This window comes from Crinia signifera, chromosome 3 (genome assembly GCF_055691185.1).
Source record: "Crinia signifera chromosome 3, ASM5569118v1, whole genome shotgun sequence".
Classification (NCBI taxonomy): Eukaryota; Metazoa; Chordata; class Amphibia; order Anura; family Myobatrachidae; genus Crinia; species Crinia signifera.
This window is the reverse complement of record NC_139219.1, coordinates 324,564,023-324,584,636: the sequence shown is the minus strand read 5'-3', so window position 1 is coordinate 324,584,636 and position 20,614 is coordinate 324,564,023. Positions and strand designations below refer to the sequence as shown.

Below are 20,614 nucleotides of genomic sequence, written 5' to 3'. Positions count from 1 at the left end.
TATGTCCAGCACATGCCCCCACATCCCTCATATGCCCAGCACATGCCCCTACATCCCTCATATGTCCAGCACATGCCCCTACATCCCTCATATGTCCAGCACATGTCCCCACATCACTCATATTTTTAGCACATGTCCCTATAACCCTCATTTGCCCAGAACATGTCCCCACACCACTCATATGCTCAGAACATCAATTGTTCACACACTCCCCATAACTTAATACATCCCCAATGTACATTAACTCAAATTGTGAGCAAGTTTAGAGATCTCCTCAACTTACTTTTTTTGTTTTGCTGCCTGGATCCCTCCCATACACAGCAGGGCAGACACGCTGGCCGCAGCAGGATGGGGTTGGAGCGCGCTGGGGACCTGGATGCTGGATGCCATGCCCATGCGACGCTCGTCGCTGAAGCAGCAGGGGGCGGGCGGGCGGCCGCGGCGTCGGACACTGTAAGTGTCAATCAAACACCGCTGGGCAGGGAGGGGACTGAGTCTGACAGGGAGGACGGATGGAGAGACCCGGCGCAGCACGCATAGCACTGCAGGATATGTGAGTGTAGAAAAGACCTCACACATACATCAAGACACAGACGGGCCCACGGTACTTTAGCGCCTCAGTAATTTTGGGGGGGGCAGGCTGCCCCCTCGCCCCCCCCCCCCGTTCCGGCGCCCATGCATGGCAGACCCATTAGCAGGGAGGGGGTTTCACTTTTTTGTCCCGAATGTCGAAATGGATGGCATGGACACCATATCGTGTACCGCGCCCCCTCGCATGGGTCACTGCACTCGCCACACTTGGTGCATGGCGCGCTGTTATATTCTGCCACCACGCCATAGTGGATGGTAGGGCATGAAATACCGCCTGTCGGAACATGTCGGCTAAAAAAAACAGTGAAAAACCCCATGTCGACATTTTGACTGTCGACCTAGACACTATCAACCTAATGCTTGGGTCGACATTCCATGCCGACCTTAGTCAAGTTGACCTATTTCATGTGTCGAACATAAGCCTCGTCGACCTTCAGTGGTCGACACAATGCACGTTGACCTTATATGTGTCGACCCTATGACCGTATTCCGTACAACAGTTTGTCTCCTGAAACATCTCCAGGAGATCAGTGCCCGTGTCTGTCACACAAAGCCGCCATCACAATCTGCGCCATCGGAGGGTCGCACCACGATGTAACCTTCTGATGCTACATCCAATGCACGGAACACATATGTAAGAAACAAGACTCGGATCAAAGCACAAAACATAATACAATGGCAAACTGGGGTAGATTTATTAAGCTTCAAGAAGTGATAAAGTGTCTGTTTTTTATCACCGGCCAATCAGCTCCTACCTGTCATTTTTTCAAACCAAGCCTGTAACTTCACAGGTAGGAGCTGATTGGCCGGTGATAAAAACCAGACACTTTATCACTTCACCGAGCTTAATAAATCTGCCGCTGAATGGGCGAGAGGAGATGTACGAGTAATCCCCGTCTCTGTAGCGTAATGTGGTAAGATGGGAGACACGGACCGCGCTGGATGTCCTCTATAATCGCGGTTACAGAGCCCCGGGGAATGTGTCTGGGGGCAGGAACGGATGCTATTTAAACTGTTAATAAAAAAGGGATTTCTGCTGGAGATAATGATAACCACAGTATCCGCTTGCTGTATAACACACAGAAATCACAGTGCGATGGAGGCTACAGGGGGAGGACGGCCGCAGCCGGCAAATAGGAACGCTGCAGGTTTTCCTGCTCGTTCCTTGCTGCAAGGAATGGCTGACGGTATTATTATAACTAGCCCCGCCAATCAGACTTTCCTGGCCTCTCATTGGGCCAGATGTACCCAGCTTCAAAACGCGATAAAGCCCTGGTGAGTGTGGCTCCGGAAATTAGGGTGTGCCTGGGGACACCCCGTGCGCCCTCCTAAGTATATAGGTCTATACAGAGGCAGATCCAGAAGAAAATGACAGGGAGGGGACCATCATTGCGGAAAAGGGGGTTGGGTGTATAGATATGGGGTACAGTTGCGCATGCATAAGGCACACATGCTTATAGGAAAAGGGCGTGGTCTCACTAAAAGGGGTGTGGCCAGCAGCGTAACTATAGCACCGCATGTGGGGGCGCCGGGGGCTGCGGTGCTACAGTTAAACCCCCCTCAATCCCCCGCAGACTTACCTATCGCGCTGGTCCTGGCGGCTCCGTTCTTCTGCTGAGGACCACCACAAAATGGCCGCCCCCATATAGCACACAGTTCTCTGAAACTGTCTGCTGTATGGGGGCGGCCATTTTCTGGTGGTCCTCAGCAGAAGAACGGAGCCGCCGGGACTAGCGCGATAGGTAAGGCTGTGGGGGATTGAGGGGGGGTTTGCATGGGCAGCGGGGCGGCGGGGTAGGGGTGCTTGGCAGGGCGGCGACAGGGGGGGTGCCCCCCCCCCCCCTAACGGTGGAGGGGAGCCCAAAACGTAGCTACGCCACTGGGTGTGGCAGAGGGACACACACATGGTGACATATATGGGGTGACAGAGGGGCATACACAGGGTGACAGTGGGTCACAATTCATATCACCCCTCATCCTCTCTAACTTTTGAAAGCTCAGCTACCATAATTAAAATGACTACAGAGAAAGTGTCTCGGCGCTATGGGAATGTAGGGGTGTATTGCGGTACCCTGCTGCCACCACGCTGGAGGAATGCCAACCTCCAATTAAAACAACAAGGGAAAGAGATGAAGCGTGGGTCGCTCAAAGGTGCACACCAAATGAAAATGTATTAATACCACAAAAACATACATACATACATACATGCATGCATACATACATACATACATACATGATTTAAAATATCCAATTAACAATGCACGCTCATTACTGCCAAATCCACAAGAACTACTAATTTATGAAGGACCCTTCTAGATAAATATAGTGTGCTCTATTTAGAAATATAATGTCTCTTAGTAATGTCTCTTTATAAGAGACTGGGTAGGTAAATGGTTTTAGTATGTATATCATATTACCTTTGATGATAACGAGAATTTCTAGCGGTCCTCAATAGGAGAATTCCCACGTAAATGCAGGGCAAAAGGTTTGAAAGTGAGGCTTGTTAGGGGCAATATTGCCCTATGTGGCGTCCCGTGATTCACTAGTAGCCACCTTTATTGCAGCTGTTTGTTTGTTCATGCCGTCCCTGGCCCTCACACATGGCGGACACGTTCCCAGAGGTGCATTGTGGGTAGGGTTGCCACCTCTCCAGGATTTCCTGGATTCTCCCTGAATTGGTGGCAACCCTCCAGGACGTTTTTGCAGTCTCCCGGATTCTGGGATTCTCCTGGAATCCGGGTGACTTTTAAAGCCTCCGCAGCCTCCCAACTGAGTGTGCACACTGTCAGTGGCATAGGGAGGGTGGTTCCAGTGGAGCATGAGCTCCGGGTGGCAGAAAGGCCACAGGGCATGCACAGTGTGTCTCCAGCACTTGCGAGTTGCGGCCCCCCCCCCCCCCCCCCCCCCCCAGCTCCCTCTACCTCCAGAAATATTTAAACTGGGCCTCGGGAGAGGACGGAGGAGCACTGTGCAGCCAACAGCTTAGGATGCTGAAGCAGCGCTTCCTCCCAAACTGAGCCTCAGAGGAGAGATGAGGAGAGAGATACGACTGTGCTGTCAGCTAAGGAAATGGTGAGGCCAGTGTTGAGAGGGGGATTTGTGTGTGTGGACGGTCAGTGTTTGGGGCAGATATGCATGTTAGAGAAGTGAGGGGGTGGGGAGGTTACTGTTAAGTTGTTGTCAGTGGTGTCAGGGTGAGGGGAGGATGTATGAGGTATCTCTGTGTAGGAGTTGTCAGTAGGGGAAATGTGTTATTAAATGTAACAATAGGGACTTCAATACATGTCTGTATTTGAAGCCACACCCACTTTCCTGAAGAGGTCGTGCCTGGTTTACAAAGCCACGCCCACTTTCCGGGAGCGCACCAGCACATGAAGATGTGTGTGGGGGAATCTCCAGGAATCGAAGATGCCTGAGGTGGCAACCCTAATTGTGGGTCTGTCATGCATCTTGTCATGAACCACCCACACTCAGAGGATCCGATACGTAATGCCGGCGGTCGAAATCCCGACACTGGAATCCCGACCGCCGAAATCCCGACATGGGGGGGACGTGGATCGCCCCCCCTTGCGGGCTCGCTGCGCTCGCCACGCAGCGGGCCCGGTGCCTCGCTACGCTCGGCACACTATTTTATTCTCCCTCTATGGGTGTCGTGGACACCCACGGAGGGAGAAAGTTTCGGGATTTCGGCGGTCGGGATTCCAGTGTCGGGATTCTGAACGCCGGGATCCAGACCGCCGGCAAATTGACTGCATCCCCACTCAGAGGACTACCTATGACATCGTAACCAAGGATGGACCTCCGGAGCCACACCAGCCAGCCCCAGCAGCCCATCAGCCACACACAGCAGGGAGGGACCACTGGCACGGCTGCAGAGGCAGGAAGGCTGCGACCCTCTTTCACCTAACAACCATCCCCAAGCCGGGGAACCCGGCTGCCCCACGGCACCCACCAGACAAAATCTAAAATTGGCACATCTGCTTTATAAAATACTTCCATGAGCCATTAGGGTCATATGTGTGTTTGTGTGTGTGTGTGTGAGCCATTGACCTCACCACACGTCACTGCTGTAGGGGGCAATGGATGTTCCCCACAGCAGCTGGCCCAGGCTCACCAAACGGTCCTTAACCCTTAAATTAGTGTCCCCATCCACTCTCTGTGCACCTGCCTTCTAATTTGGATTTTGGATACAGGCAAGACTACAAGGGATCTGGAATCCAGCTACGGTACCAGGAATATCCACTATTGGTGGGATCAGGGCGACCTGTCTAGTGTACATGGCGACCGTGCTTTGCGTCATGTGTGTATATATAGAGAGGTCTGCTATAATGATGAGGGAGACTATACAGTGTATATTACTTCTCAGGTATCGAGGATGTCACATATCAGTACAGACTCCGTGCACAGACAGGAGGATGCACACAGTGGGGTTGTTTGAGGATTACATTAAATTCCTCAGACCAAAGTCCTTTGTAATGTACCCAGGCTGTGTCGGGAATGCAAATGATCTCTCTTCAAACGGCAGAGTCCCTGGGAAGATGTCACAGCGATAGCAGGTTACTGCGTCAGTCACAGATACAGCAAAGCAAAAGGGTTTAACCCTCTGGTTCCCGGGCCTATAAGCTGCAAACGTTACTGTGCTCTTACACAATCAGTCCTGCACAGAGCACTTACCGTTCTGGACCATGAACCCATACTACAGTATATAACAGTAGAGCAGGGCCTGATTCAGACTCGCTCGTTAAGCAGCGTTCTTTTGCTGTTGCACGAATGTCTGCGCCTGTACATGAATAGATGTCCACGCTTATAGCATGCGGGCGAAAGGGCGAAAAGATCATTCATTATTTTTTACCCATTCGCAACTAAAGGTCAATGTAGACTGACTTTTATTTGTCTTGGACGTGGCCGTATTCTGGGTGGGCACTGACATGTGTTGTCACCCGCCCATGCCATGCAGGCCTCGACAGCCCCCTGCCCGCCCCGCTCTGTGCCAACGCCTGGGCGACTGTGATACTCGCTGATGCCGTTCGCACAGTGCAAATTCTCACCGATACACATGTGCGGTCCCGCACCATCGGCCCCAGGACCGTATTCGGAAAGGTATGTATGAACCTGAATTACCCCCGTAGTGTGAGCTTCACTGGCTGGCATGGAATGCACGGGGGGAGTACCAGTGGTGCAGCAGTGCAGGCGAGGGCTTGGCAGAGATGCAGCTACTGCTGGCTCCATGACTTTCAGTGCTGACTGAGGCCATATTAATGTATGGGCTTAATGGGCAGTTGCCCCAGGGACACCCAATTCTAGGGGTCTTCAAGCTGGGGCAGATTGGTCTGTGAGAATTTGTCTCCTGAGCTTCTTGGGAGGCAGGAGAGAATATCAGAGCGGCCAGGCAGCATTCTATTCCTGTTTCCCAGCATGTAGCCTGACAGTGAATGGCAGTCAGCATGCTGATTGGTAGATGGCTGGTGCTATTCACCAATCAGAGGGCAGCAGTCTATTCCTGTTTCCCAGCCTGTAGCCTGACAGTGAATGGCAGTCAGCATGCTGATTGGTAGATGGCTGGTTCTATTCAGCAATCAGAGGGCAGCATTCTATTCCTGCTTCCCAGCCTGCAGCCGGACAGTGAATGGCTGTCAGCATGCTGATTGGTAGATGGTTGGTGCTATTCACCAAACAGAGGGGAACATTCTCTTCTTGCTTCCCAGCCTGCAGCCGGACAGTGAATGGCAGTCAGCTGCTGATTGGTGGATGGCTAGTGCTATTCAGCAATCAAAGGGCAGCATTCTAATCCTGTTTCCCAGCCTGTAGCCTGACAGTGAATGGCAGTCAGCATGCTGATTGGTAGATGGCTGGTTCTATTCAGCAATCAGAGGGCAGCATTCTATTCCTGCTTCCCGTCCTGCAGCCGGACAGTGAATGGCTGTCAGCATGCTGATTGGTAGATGGCTGGTGCTATTCAGCAATCAGAGGGCAGCATTCTATTCCTGTTTCCAGCCTGCAGCCGGACAGTGAATGGCAGTCAGCATGCTGATTGGTGGATGGCTGGTGCTATTCAGCAATCAGAGGGCAGCATTCTATTCCTGTTTCCAGCCTGCAGCCGGACAGTGAATGGCAGTCAGCTGCTGATTGGTAGATGGTTGGTGCTATTCACCAAACAGAGGGGAACATTCTCTTCTTGCTTCCCAGCCTGCAGCCGGACAGTGAATGGCTGTCAGCATGCTGATTGGTGGATGGCTGGTGCTATTCACCAATCAGAGGGCAGCATTCTATTCCTGTTTCCAGCCTGCAGCCGGACAGTGAATGGCAGTCAGCTGCTGATTGGTGGATGGCTGGTGCTATTCAGCAATCAAAGGGCAGCATTCTATTCCTGCTTCCCAGCCTGTAGCCGGACAGTGAATGGCTGTCAGCTGCTGATTGGTGGATGGCTGGTGCTATTCACCAATCAGAGGGCAGCATTCTATTCCTGTTTCCCAGCCTGCAGACGGACAGTGAATGGCAGTCAGCATGCTGATTGGTAGATGGTTGGTTCTATTCACCAAACAGAGGGGAACATTCTCTTCTTGCTTCCCAGCCTGCAGCCGGACAGTGAATGGCAGTCAGCTGCTGATTGGTAGATGGCTGGTGCTATTCACCAAACAGAGGGGAACATTCTCTTCTTGCTTCCCAGCCTGCAGCCGGACAGTGAATGGCTGTCAGCATGCTGATTGGTAGATGGCTGGTGCTATTCACCAATCAGAGGGCAGCATTCTATTCCTGTTTCCCAGCCTGCAGCCGGACAGTGAATGGCTGTCAGCTGCTGATTGGTGGATGGCTGGTGCTATTCAGCAATCAAAGGGCAGCATTCTATTCCTGCTTCCCAGCCTGCAGCCAGACAGTGAATGGCAGTCAGCTGCTGATTGGTGGATGGCTGGTGCTATTCAGCAATCAAAGGGCAGCATTCTATTCCTGCTTCCCAGCCTGCAGCCGGACAGTGAATGGCTGTCAGCATGCTGATTGGTAGATGGTTGGTGCTATTCACCAATCAGAGGGCAGCATTCTATTCCTGCTTCCCAGCCTGCAGCCGGACAGTGAATGGCAGTCAGCATGCTGATTGGTAGATGGCTGGTGCTATTCACCAATCAGAGGGCAGCATTCTATTCCTGTTTCCCAGCCTGCAGCCGGACAGTGAATGGCAGTCAGCATGCTGATTGGTAGATGGCTGGTGCTATTCAGCAATCAGAGGGCAGCATTCTCTTCTTGCTTCCCAGCCTGCAGCCGGACAGTGAATGGCAGTCAGCATGCTGATTGGTAGATGGCTGGTGCTATTCACCAATCAGAGGACAGCATTCTCTTCTTGCTTCCCAGCCTGCAGCTGGACAGTGAATGGCTGTCAGCATGCTGATTGGTAGATGGCTGGTGCTATTCACCATTCAGAGGGCAGCATTCTATTCCTGCTTCCCAGCCTGTAGCCGGACAGTGAATGGCTGTCAGCTGCTGATTGGTGGATGGCTGGTGCTATTCACCAATCAGAGGGCAGCATTCTATTCCTGTTTCCCAGCCTGCAGCCAGACAGTGAATGGCAGTCAGCTGCTGATTGGTGGATGGCTGGTGCTATTCAGCAATCAGAGGGCAGCATTCTCTTCCTGCTTCCCAGCCTGCAGCGGGACAGTGAATGGCTGTCAGCATGCTGATTGGTAGATGGTTGGTGCTATTCAGCAATCAGAGGGCAGCATTCTATTCCTGTTTCCCAGCCTGCAGCCGGACAGTGAATGGCTGTCAGCATGCTGATTGGTGGATGGCTGGTGCTATTAACCAATCAGAGGGCAGCATTCTATTCCTGTTTCCAGCCTGCAGCCGGACAGTGAATGGCAGTCAGCTGCTGATTGGTAGATGGCTGGTGCTATTCACCAAACAGAGGGGAACATTCTCTTCTTGCTTCCCAGCCTGCAGCCGGACAGTGAATGGCAGTCAGCTGCTGATTGGTGGATGGCTAGTGCTATTCAGCAATCAAAGGGCAGCATTCTAATCCTGTTTCCCAGCCTGTAGCCTGACAGTGAATGGCAGTCAGCATGCTGATTGGTAGATGGCTGGTTCTATTCAGCAATCAGAGGGCAGCATTCTATTCCTGCTTCCCGTCCTGCAGCCGGACAGTGAATGGCTGTCAGCATGCTGATTGGTAGATGGCTGGTGCTATTCAGCAATCAGAGGGCAGCATTCTATTCCTGTTTCCAGCCTGTAGCCGGACAGTGAATGGCAGTCAGCTGCTGATTGGTAGATGGTTGGTGCTATTCACCAAACAGAGGGGAACATTCTCTTCTTGCTTCCCAGCCTGCAGCCGGACAGTGAATGGCAGTCAGCTGCTGATTGGTGGATGGCTGGTGCTATTCAGCAATCAAAGGGCAGCATTCTATTCCTGTTTCCCAGCCTGTAGCCTGACAGTGAATGGCTGTCAGCATGCTGATTGGTAGATGGTTGGTTCTATTCAGCAATCAGAGGGCAGAATTCTATTCCTGTTTCCAGCCTGCAGCCGGACAGTGAATGGCAGTCAGCATGCTGATTGGTAGATGGTTGGTTCTATTCAGCAATCAGAGGGCAGCATTCTATTCCTGTTTCCCAGCCTGTAGCCTGACAGTGAATGGCTGTCAGCATGCTGATTGGTAGATGGTTGGTTCTATTCTGCAATCAGAGGGCAGCATTCTATTCCTGTTTCCAGCCTGCAGCCGGACAGTGAATGGCAGTCAGCATGCTGATTGGTAGATGGTTGGTTCTATTCAGCAATCAGAGGGCAGCATTCTATTCCTGTTTCCAGCCTGCAGCCGGACAGTGAATGGCAGTCAGCTGCTGATTGGTAGATGGCTGGTGCTATTCACCAAACAGAGGGGAACATTCTCTTCTTGCTTCCCAGCCTGCAGCCGGACAGTGAATGGCAGTCAGCTGCTGATTGGTGGATGGCTGGTGCTATTCAGCAATCAAAGGGCAGCATTCTAATCCTGTTTCCCAGCCTGTAGCCTGACAGTGAATGGCAGTCAGCATGCTGATTGGTAGATGGCTGGTTCTATTCAGAAATCAGAGGGCAGCATTATATTCCTGTTTCCCAGCCTGCAGCCAGACAGTGAATGGCTGTCAGCATGCTGATTGGTAGATGGCTGGTTCTATTCACCAATCAGAGGGCAGCATTCTCTTCCTGCTTCCCAGCCTGCAGCCGGACAGTGAATGGCAGTCAGCTGCTGATTGGTGGATGGCTGGTGCTATTCACCAATCAGAGGGCAGCATTCTCTTCCTGCTTCCCAGCCTGCAGCCGGACAGTGAATGGCTGTCAGCATGCTGATTGGTAGATGGCTGGTGCTATTCACCAATCAGAGGGCAGCATTCTATTCCTGCTTCCCAGCCTGCAGCCAGACAGTGAATGGCTGTCAGCATGCTGATTGGTAGATGGCTGGTGCTATTCACCAATCAGAGGGCAGCATTCTCTTCCTGCTTCCCGTCCTGCAGCCGGACAGTGAATGGCTGTCAGCATGCTGATTGGTAGATGGCAGGTGCTATTCAGCAATCAGAGGGCAGCATTCTATTCCTGCTTCCCGTCCTGCAGCCGGACAGTGAATGGCTGTCAGCATGCTGATTGGTGGATGGCTGGTGCTATTCAGCAATCAGAGGGCAGCATTCTATTCCTGCTTCCCGTCCTGCAGCCGGACAGTGAATGGCTGTCAGCATGCTGATTGGTGGATGGCTGGTGCTATTAACCAATCAGAGGGCAGCATTCTATTCCTGTTTCCAGCCTGCAGCCGGACAGTGAATGGCAGTCAGCTGCTGATTGGTAGATGGCTGGTGCTATTCACCAAACAGAGGGGAACATTCTCTTCTTGCTTCCCAGCCTGTAGCCGGACAGTGAATGGCAGTCAGCTGCTGATTGGTGGATGGCTAGTGCTATTCAGCAATCAAAGGGCAGCATTCTAATCCTGTTTCCCAGCCTGTAGCCTGACAGTGAATGGCAGTCAGCATGCTGATTGGTAGATGGCTGGTTCTATTCAGCAATCAGAGGGCAGCATTCTATTCCTGCTTCCCGTCCTGCAGCCGGACAGTGAATGGCTGTCAGCATGCTGATTGGTGGATGGCTGGTGCTATTCACCAATCAGAGGGCAGCATTCTATTCCTGTTTCCAGCCTGCAGCCGGACAGTGAATGGCAGTCAGCTGCTGATTGGTAGATGGTTGGTGCTATTCACCAATCAGAGGGCAGCATTCTATTCCTGTTTCCAGCCTGCAGCCGGACAGTGAATGGCAGTCAGCATGCTGATTGGTAGATGGCTGGTGCTATTCACCAAACAGAGGGGAACATTCTCTTCTTGCTTCCCAGCCTGTAGCCGGACAGTGAATGGCAGTCAGCTGCTGATTGGTGGATGGCTAGTGCTATTCAGCAATCAAAGGGCAGCATTCTAATCCTGTTTCCCAGCCTGTAGCCTGACAGTGAATGGCAGTCAGCATGCTGATTGGTAGATGGCTGGTTCTATTCAGCAATCAGAGGGCAGCATTCTATTCCTGCTTCCCGTCCTGCAGCCGGACAGTGAATGGCTGTCAGCATGCTGATTGGTGGATGGCTGGTGCTATTCACCAAACAGAGGGGAACATTCTCTTCTTGCTTCCCAGCCTGCAGCCGGACAGTGAATGGCAGTCAGCTGCTGATTGGTGGATGGCTGGTGCTATTCAGCAATCAAAGGGCAGCATTCTAATCCTGTTTCCCAGCCTGTAGCCGGACAGTGAATGGCAGTCAGCATGCTGATTGGTAGATGGTTGGTTCTATTCAGCAATCAGAGGGCAGCATTCTATTCCTGCTTCCCAGCCTACAGCTGGACAGTGAATGGCAGTCAGCATGCTGATTGGTAGATGGTTGGTGCTATTCACCAATCAGAGGGCAGCATTCTATTCCTGTTTCCAGCCTGCAGCCGGACAGTGAATGGAAGTCAGCTGCTGATTGGTAGATGGCTGGTGCTATTCGCCAAACAGAGGGGAACATTCTCTTCTTGCTTCCCAGCCTGCAGCCGGACAGTGAATGGCAGTCAGCTGCTGATTGGTGGATGGCTGGTGCTATTCAGCAATCAAAGGGCAGCATTCTAATCCTGTTTCCCAGCCTGTAGCCGGACAGTGAATGGCAGTCAGCATGCTGATTGGTAGATGGCTGGTTCTATTCAGCAATCAGAGGGCAGCATTCTCTTCCTGCTTCCCAGCCTGCAGCCGGACAGTGAATTGCAGTCAGCTGCTGATTGGTAGATGGCTGGTTCTATTCAGCAATCAGAGGGCAGCATTCTCTTCCTGCTTCCCAGCCTGCAGCCGGACAGTGAATGGCAGTCAGCTGCTGATTGGTGGATGGCTGGTGCTATTCACCAATCAGAGGGCAGCATTCTCTTCCTGCTTCCCAGCCTGCAGCCGGACAGTGAATGGCTGTCAGCATGCTGATTGGTAGATGGCTGGTGCTATTCACCAATCAGAGGGCAGCATTCTATTCCTGCTTCCCAGCCTGCAGCCAGACAGTGAATGGCTGTCAGCATGCTGATTGGTAGATGGCTGGTGCTATTCACCAATCAGAGGGCAGCATTCTCTTCCTGCTTCCCGTCCTGCAGCCGGACAGTGAATGGCTGTCAGCATGCTGATTGGTAGATGGCAGGTGCTATTCAGCAATCAGAGGGCAGCATTCTATTCCTGCTTCCCGTCCTGCAGCCGGACAGTGAATGGCTGTCAGCATGCTGATTGGTGGATGGCTGGTGCTATTCAGCAATCAGAGGGCAGCATTCTATTCCTGCTTCCCGTCCTGCAGCCGGACAGTGAATGGCTGTCAGCATGCTGATTGGTGGATGGCTGGTGCTATTAACCAATCAGAGGGCAGCATTCTATTCCTGTTTCCAGCCTGCAGCCGGACAGTGAATGGCAGTCAGCTGCTGATTGGTAGATGGCTGGTGCTATTCACCAAACAGAGGGGAACATTCTCTTCTTGCTTCCCAGCCTGCAGCCGGACAGTGAATGGCAGTCAGCTGCTGATTGGTGGATGGCTAGTGCTATTCAGCAATCAAAGGGCAGCATTCTAATCCTGTTTCCCAGCCTGTAGCCTGACAGTGAATGGCAGTCAGCATGCTGATTGGTAGATGGCTGGTTCTATTCAGCAATCAGAGGGCAGCATTCTATTCCTGCTTCCCGTCCTGCAGCCGGACAGTGAATGGCTGTCAGCATGCTGATTGGTAGATGGCTGGTGCTATTCAGCAATCAGAGGGCAGCATTCTATTCCTGTTTCCAGCCTGCAGCCGGACAGTGAATGGCAGTCAGCTGCTGATTGGTAGATGGTTGGTGCTATTCACCAAACAGAGGGGAACATTCTCTTCTTGCTTCCCAGCCTGCAGCCGGACAGTGAATGGCAGTCAGCTGCTGATTGGTGGATGGCTGGTGCTATTCAGCAACCAAAGGGCAGCATTCTATTCCTGTTTCCCAGCCTGTAGCCTGACAGTGAATGGCTGTCAGCATGCTGATTGGTAGATGGTTGGTTCTATTCAGCAATCAGAGGGCAGCATTCTATTCCTGTTTCCAGCCTGCAGCCGGACAGTGAATGGCAGTCAGCATGCTGATTGGTAGATGGTTGGTTCTATTCAGCAATCAGAGGCCAGCATTCTATTCCTGTTTCCCAGCCTGTAGCCTGACAGTGAATGGCTGTCAGCATGCTGATTGGTAGATGGTTGGTTCTATTCAGCAATCAGAGGGCAGCATTCTATTCCTGTTTCCAGCCAGCAGCCGGACAGTGAATGGCAGTCAGCATGCTGATTGGTAGATGGTTGGTTCTATTCAGCAATCAGAGGGCAGCATTCTATTCCTGTTTCCAGCCTGCAGCCGGACAGTGAATGGCAGTCAGCTGCTGATTGGTAGATGGCTGGTGCTATTCACCAAACAGAGGGGAACATTCTCTTCTTGCTTCCCAGCCTGCAGCCGGACAGTGAATGGCAGTCAGCTGCTGATTGGTGGATGGCTGGTGCTATCCAGCAATCAAAGGGCAGCATTCTAATCCTGTTTCCCAGCCTGTAGCCGGACAGTGAATGGCAGTCAGCATGCTGATTGGTAGATGGCTGGTTCTATTCAGCAATCAGAGGGCAGCATTCTCTTCCTGTTTCCCAGCCTGCAGCCGGACAGTGAATGGCTGTCAGCATGCTGATTGGTAGATGGCTGGTGCTATTCACCAATCAGAGGGCAGCATTCTATTCCTGCTTCCCAGCCTGCAGCCAGACAGTGAATGGCTGTCAGCATGCTGATTGGTAGATGGCTGGTGCTATTCACCAATCAGAGGGCAGCATTCTCTTCCTGCTTCCCGTCCTGCAGCCGGACAGTGAATGGCTGTCAGCTGCTGATTGGTAGATGGCTGGTGCTATTCACCAATCAGAGGGCAGCATTCTATTCCTGCTTCCCGTCCTGCTGCCGGACAGTGAATGGCTGTCAGCATGCTGATTGGTGGATGGCTGGTGCTATTCAGCAATCAGAGGGCAGCATTCTATTCCTGCTTCCCGTCCTGCAGCCGGACAGTGAATGGCTGTCAGCATGCTGATTGGTGGATGGCTGGTGCTATTAACCAATCAGAGGGCAGCATTCTATTCCTGTTTCCAGCCTGCAGCCGGACAGTGAATGGCAGTCAGCTGCTGATTGGTAGATGGCTGGTGCTATTCACCAAACAGAGGGGAACATTCTCTTCTTGCTTCCCAGCCTGCAGCCGGACAGTGAATGGCAGTCAGCTGCTGATTGGTGGATGGCTAGTGCTATTCAGCAATCAAAGGGCAGCATTCTAATCCTGTTTCCCAGCCTGTAGCCTGACAGTGAATGGCAGTCAGCTGCTGATTGGTGGATGGCTGGTGCTATTCAGCAATCAAAGGGCAGCATTCTAATCCTGTTTCCCAGCCTGTAGCCTGACAGTGAATGGCAGTCAGCTGCTGATAGGTGGATGGCTGGTTCTATTCAGCAATCAGAGGGCAGCATTCTATTCCTGCTTCCCGTCCTGCAGCCGGACAGTGAATGGCTGTCAGCATGCTGATTGGTGGATGGCTGGTGCTATTCACCAATCAGAGGGCAGCATTCTATTCCTGTTTCCAGCCTGCAGCCGGACAGTGAATGGCAGTCAGCTGCTGATTGGTGGATGGCTGGTGCTATTCAGCAATCAAAGGGCAGCATTCTAATCCTGTTTCCCAGCCTGTAGCCTGACAGTGAATGGCAGTCAGCTGCTGATTGGTGGATGGCTGGTTCTATTCAGCAATCAGAGGGCAGCATTCTATTCCTGCTTCCCGTCCTGCAGCCGGACAGTGAATGGCTGTCAGCATGCTGATTGGTGGATGGCTGGTGCTATTCACCAATCAGAGGGCAGCATTCTATTCCTGTTTCCAGCCTGCAGCCGGACAGTGAATGGCAGTCAGCATGCTGATTGGTAGATGGTTGGTGCTATTCACCAAACAGAGGGGAACATTCTCTTCTTGCTTCCCAGCCTGCAGCCGGACAGTGAATGGCAGTCAGCTGCTGATTGGTGGATGGCTGGTGCTATTCACCAAACAGAGGGGAACATTCTATTCCTGTTTCCAGCCTGCAGCCGGACAGTGAATGGCAGTCAGCTGCTGATTGGTAGATGGTTGGTGCTATTCACCAAACAGAGGGGAACATTCTCTTCTTGCTTTCCAGCCTGCAGCCGGACAGTGAATGGCAGTCAGCTGCTGATTGGTGGATGGCTGGTGCTATTCAGCAATCAAAGGGCAGCATTCTAATCCTGTTTCCCAGCCTGTAGCCTGACAGTGAATGGCAGTCAGCTGCTGATTGGTGGATGGCTGGTGCTATTCAGCAACCAAAGGGCAGCATTCTATTCCTGTTTCCCAGCCTGTAGCCTGACAGTGAATGGCTGTCAGCATCAGAGGCGTAACTAGAACTTTGCGGGCCCCATAGCAAATTTTTAAAAGGGGCCCCCCAACCTTTATCATTACAAGAGAGAGAGAGAGAGGAGTGGGTAAGAGAGATAAAGAGTAAAAGACAGACGGTTTTCATGGAAAAAGCGGGTATGAGAAAAATAAAGTGTTAGGGAGAGAGAAATAGAGGCACAAGAGCGAGTAGGGGTAGAGGCATAGATGGACAGATAGATAAGGGGGGGGCATGGATGGCTATATAGATGGACAGAGTACCATATGCGGCATAGACGGACAGACTGGAGGGGCATAGACAGATAGACAGAGAGGAGGTGGCATAGACAGACAGATGGATGGAAGGAAGGAAGGAGCATAGAAGGATGGGAGGGAGCATAGATGGATACATTATAGGGGACTTAGAAAGGTGGATGGGGCAGAAGGGGGCATAGAAAGACAGACATATAGAGCATATACAGATGGATGGGAGGGGCATAGATGGGTCGGTGGTGACACATTGTGGGTGGTGGAAGGGCAGGAGGGGGCACAGCCGGACAGAGACAGGGCACTATACTTTAAACAGCAATTTACCAGGTAGTTTGCGCAGAGGCTCCAGGCTGTAGCAGGGCTTTGTCCATGATGTGGATAGAGCTGCTGGAGGAGCAGGACCCAGCAGCTACGTATCATTACTTCAGCACCATTACTTCAGCACCCCCTCCCTTGCAGAAGCTTCTTCCGCTCCCATGCTTTGGCTTCTCCGGCAGCAGCCTCGCCTCTCTCCAGTCTCCACTCCTTCGGCACCGCCTTCCCCCTGCAGCGCAACCTCTCTTCCCCCGCAGCCGCAGGAGATTCTCTCCCTGCTCCACTTGTTAACCCGAGTTGGAGACTCTATAGCCCCGTCCCCTCCTGCTTCAGCAGCAGCCTCGCCCGCTGTCAGGTGCCTACTCTAGCGGCGCTGGGGGTGTGCGGCTGACAGACTGTATAATTACAATCAGTCAGCCGCGCACCACCATCGCTGCTTCCGGATTCTGAATCCGACGACACTGCTTCCCCTCCACCCACCGTCGTTACCTGGCCTGCAGTAGCAGGGATAAGTATATAAAAATGTAAACTTTTTTTTAGCGGGTGCAGGGGATTGCCTTGGGGCCCCCCCGAGCCGCCGGGCCCCATAGCAGCTGCATCCCCTGCACCTACTATAGTTACGCCACTGGTCAGCATGCTGATTGGTAGATGGTTGGTTCTATTCAGCAATCAGAGGGCAGCATTCTATTCCTGTTTCCAGCCTGCAGCCGGACAGTGAATGGCAGTCAGCATGCTGATTGGTAGATGGTTGGTTCTATTCAGCAATCAGAGGGCAGCATTCTATTCCTGTTTCCCAGCCTGTAGCCTGACAGTGAATGGCTGTCAGCATGCTGATTGGTAGATGGTTGGTTCTATTCAGCAATCAGAGGGCAGCATTCTATTCCTGTTTCCAGCCTGCAGCCGGACAGTGAATAGCAGTCAGCATGCTGATTGGTAGATGGTTGGTTCTATTCAGCAATCAGAGGGCAGCATTCTATTCCTGTTTCCAGCCTGCAGCCGGACAGTGAATGGCAGTCAGCTGCTGATTGGTGGATGGCTGGTGCTATTCAGCAATCAAAGGGCAGCATTCTAATCCTGTTTCCCAGCCTGTAGCCGGACAGTGAATGGCAGTCAGCATGCTGATTGGTAGATGGCTGGTTCTATTCAGCAATCAGAGGGCAGCATTCTCTTCCTGCTTTCCAGCCTGCAGCTGGACAGTGAATGGCAGTCAGCTGCTGATTGGTAGATGGCTGGTTCTATTCAGCAATCAGAGGGCAGCATTCTCTTCCTGCTTCCCAGCCTGCAGCCGGACAGTGAATGGCAGTCAGCTGCTGATTGGTGGATGGCTGGTGCTATTCACCAATCAGAGGGCAGCATTCTCTTCCTGCTTCCCAGCCTGCAGCCGGACAGTGAATGGCTGTCAGCATGCTGATTGGTAGATGGCTGGTGCTATTCACCAATCAGAGGGCAGCATTCTATTCCTGCTTCCCAGCCTGCAGCCAGACAGTGAATGGCTGTCAGCATGCTGATTGGTATATGGCTGGTGCTATTCACCAATCAGAGGGCAGCATTCTCTTCCTGCTTCCCGTCCTGCAGCCGGACAGTGAATGGCTGTCAGCATGCTGATTGGTAGATGGCAGGTGCTATTCAGCAATCAGAGGGCAGCATTCTATTCCTGCTTCCCGTCCTGCAGCCGGACAGTGAATGGCTGTCAGCATGCTGATTGGTGGATGGCTGGTGCTATTCACCAATCAGAGGGCAGCATTCTATTCCTGTTTCCAGCCTGCAGCCGGACAGTGAATGGCAGTCAGCTGCTGATTGGTAGATGGCTGGTGCTATTCACCAAACAGAGGGGAACATTCTCTTCTTGCTTTCCAGCCTGCAGCCGGACAGTGAATGGCAGTCAGCTGCTGATTGGTGGATGGCTGGTGCTATTCAGCAATCAAAGGGCAGCATTCTCTTCCTGCTTCCCAGCCTGCAGCCGGACAGTGAATGGCAGTCAGCTGCTGATTGGTAGATGGCTGGTTCTATTCAGCAATCAGAGGGCAGCATTCTCTTCCTGCTTCCCAGCCTGCAGCCGGACAGTGAATGGCTGTCAGCATGCTGATTGGTAGATGGCTGGTTCTATTCAGCAATCAGAGGGCAGCATTCTCTTCCTGCTTCCCAGCCTGCAGCCGGACAGTGAATGGCTGTCAGCATGCTGATTGGTAGATGGTTGGTTCTATTCAGCAATCAGAGGGCAGCATTCTATTCCTGTTTCCAGCCTGCAGCCGGACAGTGAATGGCAGTCAGCTGCTGATTGGTGGATGGCTGGTGCTATTCAGCAATCAAAGGGCAGCATTCTCTTCCTGCTTCCCAGCCTGCAGCCGGACAGTGAATGGCAGTCAGCTGCTGATTGGTAGATGGCTGGTGCTATTCACCAATCAGAGGGCAGCATTCTCTTCCTGCTTCTCAGCCTGCAGCCGGACAGTGAATGGCTGTCAGCATGCTGATTGGTGGATGGCTGGTGCTATTCAGCAATCAGAGGGCAGCATTCTCTTCCTGCTTCCCAGCCTGCAGCCGGACAGTGAATGGCTGTCAGCATGCTGATTGGTGGATGGCTGGTGCTATTCAGCAATCAGAGAGCAGCATTCTATTCCTGTTTTCTCAGCCTGCAGCCGGACAGTGAATGGCTGTCAGCATGCTGATTGGTAGATGGCTGGTGCTATTCACCAATCAGAGGGCAGCATTCTATTCCTGTTTCCCAGCCTGTAGCCGGACAGTGAATGGCTGTCAGCATGCTGATTGGTAGATGGCTGGTGCTATTCACCAATCAGAGGGCAGCATTCTCTTCCTGCTTCCCAGCCTGCAGCCGGACAGTGAATGGCTGTCAGCATGCTGATTGGTAGATGGCTGGTGCTATTCACCAATCAGAGGGCAGCATTCTCTTCCTGCTTCCCAGCCTGCAGCCGGACAGTGAATGGCAGTCAGCTGCTGATTGGTAGATGGTCGGTGCTATTCACCAATCAGAGGGCAGCATTCTCTTCCTGCTTCCCAGCCTGCAGCCGGACAGTGAATGACTGTCAGCATGCTGATTGGTAGATGGCTGGAGCTTTCTACCAATCATAGTGCTGACAGATGTTGCAGGGTTGTAGGAGGGGCGTGTTATAACAGTATGTATTATGTATGACAGTCATGATCCCACGGTTATGGTATGCTCGGTGGACCATGTCCAGGTCGACAATCACTAGGTTGACAACCTATGGTCAACAGTCAGTAGGTCGACACCACTGAATTCTCGACATACTCATGGTTGACAGGGTATATGTGTCGACACAAGCTTTAGGTTGACCATGGGATGGTCGACAGTGAAAAGTTTCGGTCCAGATACCGATCCTACGCTCTAAGGGCCACATTCAGTACAGCTTCTACAATTTAAAAGGGGCGATTGATGTTGCCCATAGCAACCAATCACATTCTGTCTATCATTTCCTAGGATGCGAAAGAGAAATGATAGACACAATCTGGTGGTTGCTATGGGCGACATCAATCACCCCTTTTAAATTGTAGAAGCTGTACTAAATGTGGCCCTTAGAGCGCAGCCTCGTAGGATCGGTATCTGGACCGAAACTTTTCACTGTCGACCATCCCATGGTCAACCTAAAGCTTGTGTCGACATATATACCCTGTCGACCATGAGTATGTCGACAATTCAGTGGTGTCGACCTACTGACTGTTGACCATTGGTTGTCGACCTAGTGATTGTCAACCTGGACATGGTCCACCGAGCATACCATAACCGTGGGATCATGACTGTCATACATAATACATACTGTTATAACACGCCCCTCCTGCAACCCTGCAAAATCTGTCAGCACTCTGATTGGTAGAAAGCTCGAAGGTCCTCTGATCAGCCTGGGGTGGGGCGAGTGGCACAATCAGTGGCCAATCAGTATGCACCCATTAGGTCGACAGTGACATGAAAAAGGTCAAAATGTTGACATGGAAAAAGGTTGACATAAGTTTTTCATTACTTGTTCATACATTACAATCCCAGCGGGCACAGAGGGAGACTATGATAGTGTGTTGGGGCGCAGCGCGCCATGCGGGGGGGGGGGCACCGTACACTGATATGGTGCCCGTGTCGACATAGACAACAAGTGAAAAACTCACGTTGATCTTTTCCCGTCTTGATCTTTTGACCATGTCCACCTAGTGCATGTTGACCGTTGACCAATAGTGGTCGACATAATGTCGCCCTAATGATTCCCACTCATCCATCCTAGGGCTCCGCGTTCCTCTCTGCTCCGACCACATCTGCCACTGGAAGGCGTTTGAATTCTCCCTGTAGATCCAACATGGCTGAGACAGGACGAGATCCCTCCGGAGCGGCCCAACATCCAGCGATCACATTGGGGATTAAGGGGAAGGTTTATTAAGCCCGGAAAGTGATAATGTGGCTGGTACTTTATCAATCAGCTCCTAAATGCCATTTTTCAAACCTAGCCTGCAACTTGACAATTACGAGCTGATTGGCCGGGGATAAACCAGCCACTTACCCCTCTACCACTAACAGCGGATGGTTCTCATATGGAAGACGAGGGGA

General features: G+C 52.1%; 1 protein-coding gene across 2 annotated transcripts in view; it reads left to right on the top strand.

Moving 5' to 3' along the window:
* The window catches only part of EFR3B (EFR3 homolog B), a 160,492-nt gene that overhangs the window by 15,595 nt on the left and 124,283 nt on the right, over positions 1-20,614 (top strand). The gene's annotated exons all lie outside the window — the stretch shown is intronic.